The sequence below is a fragment of the Odontomachus brunneus genome, unplaced genomic scaffold, assembly GCF_010583005.1.
Source record: "Odontomachus brunneus isolate Ranch 3 - 2012 unplaced genomic scaffold, Obru_v1 Obru_scaffold_319, whole genome shotgun sequence".
In the NCBI taxonomy this organism is placed as follows: Eukaryota; Metazoa; Arthropoda; class Insecta; order Hymenoptera; family Formicidae; genus Odontomachus; species Odontomachus brunneus.
In genome coordinates, this window is record NW_022639769.1 from 21,305 (window position 1) to 23,114 (window position 1,810).

General features: G+C 29.7%; 1 protein-coding gene across 1 annotated transcript in view; it reads left to right on the forward strand.

Moving 5' to 3' along the window:
• The window catches only part of LOC116853420 (putative nuclease HARBI1), an 8,765-nt gene that overhangs the window by 6,204 nt on the left and 751 nt on the right, over window positions 1-1,810 (forward strand). The gene's annotated exons all lie outside the window — the stretch shown is intronic.

Here is a 1,810-nt window from a genome sequence, read left to right on the forward strand (position 1 = left end):
ATTATTAATAATAATAAATATATTACATTAAATTATTTCGAATAATAAAATTTATTATTATTCTTACATACATGATTGAAGACGAAAATCAGCATTTTCTATTATTTTATATAATTCATTTTTCTCACTAGACGTCGCCATGTTGTATCACTTTCCGCTCAAGTAGCGTAAATGAAAACCGCTACAAAATATGGCGTCCGCTCCCTCAACTTGTTGAGATGTAACAACTGAGCGGAGCGTCATTCAGTAGAAAATCTAGTAATGTTGCCCAACTGTTGAGTCTACTGATTGCAGCCAATAACTCTTAGCTATCTCTTAACTTTCAGTTACGTAGCAGTTACTTTTAGCTGGGCATTGATAAATCGGCCCTAGGTATGTTATTTGAAATAATAACTATAAATGTGTGATATGGATGAATAACATTTATTTTGTCTTATGTACTATATATCGCCATAGTTTTACTATCATAATATTTCTTTGATTCTTTTGCTTTTTTACATGCAATCTTGCATCTATATACAGCATATCTATTAAAAATTTTGTTCTTAAAATTGACAATCGGGTATAAAACATTGCATTATACATATTTAGTAAATAATTTTTGCAATAGTGTTGTAATATTCTTGATTACGTGAAATGTTATTTGTCTTTGGGATTGTCGAAATATATGCTCCATTTGTAGGAACATGTTAAATATTGCTCTATTAACACGGAATAAGGAATTCTTATAACATCGAATCTGTACGAATTTCGAATAATCCAATGTTTCTCCCTTAATATTGCACATCGAACAAATGCATATTTTATATAATAGTGTTTTTGGATAAGCTATGGATTATATATCCAGCTATATTATATAAAATATTTATTTCCATATTGTTAAAAATAGGAAGTTCTATAGTAATATTTAATGTATTAATACTATTATCTCTCACTATCGATAAGTGTTTTTTTTTTCTTTTTGGAAGTATGTACATCTAAAAAGCCTGTTAAATAACTTCCGTCATCCTTTTCATAATTGCTTTCTATTACATGTCGAACATATAAAGAAACAACAATAAGTTTTAAATTATTTCTAAATTGAAGCGCATTCGGTACAGGATTTTTGGTTCTTACAACTGAAAATAGATTTTCCACATAGTCCTGTGTAAACCGAGCAGTAAAAACAAATTTAAATGCTCTCTCTTTTAACAGATACTCAGTCAGTTCTAAAATAGACGTAGTAATTAGTATTCATCTTTGCACGGGCTTAAAGTGCCCTTTTGTACTAACCGTTCAGTTACAAAACAAATCAATACATTCTCCATCAAAACCATCTCCTGTAAAGTAATAACGATTTATTTCCATCTGGAAGCCAAGCCAGCTAACAAATACTAAGCCATGCGTTGCCACACCTGCATGATTAGGCAAGGTAACGTGTCCTATAAAAGAATGTGTTGATGTATCATACAGTTTTCCTGATGTTATGCTCATTTCGTCCATAACAAGAGAACATTCTTTATCTTTCGTTTTCAAATTGCGATACTTCTTAGAAATTCAAAAATTTTATCACATTCCATTTGAAAATTTTAGTTCTTGCAATCTGCTTTGTAATGTTCGAATATTTGGTAATGGTATATTTTGTTTTCGTAATTCTTCGTACCCACGCTCACCACAAGCAAATTTAAGTCGCAATGCCTTTATAATTGTCTCGTTAGCTCATTGTTGTGGTCTCATAGACTTTGTTAACAAAGCACGCATTTGATCATTTGTTAACATTCGTTTTAATTTAATCTTATATATATATATATATATATATATATATATATAT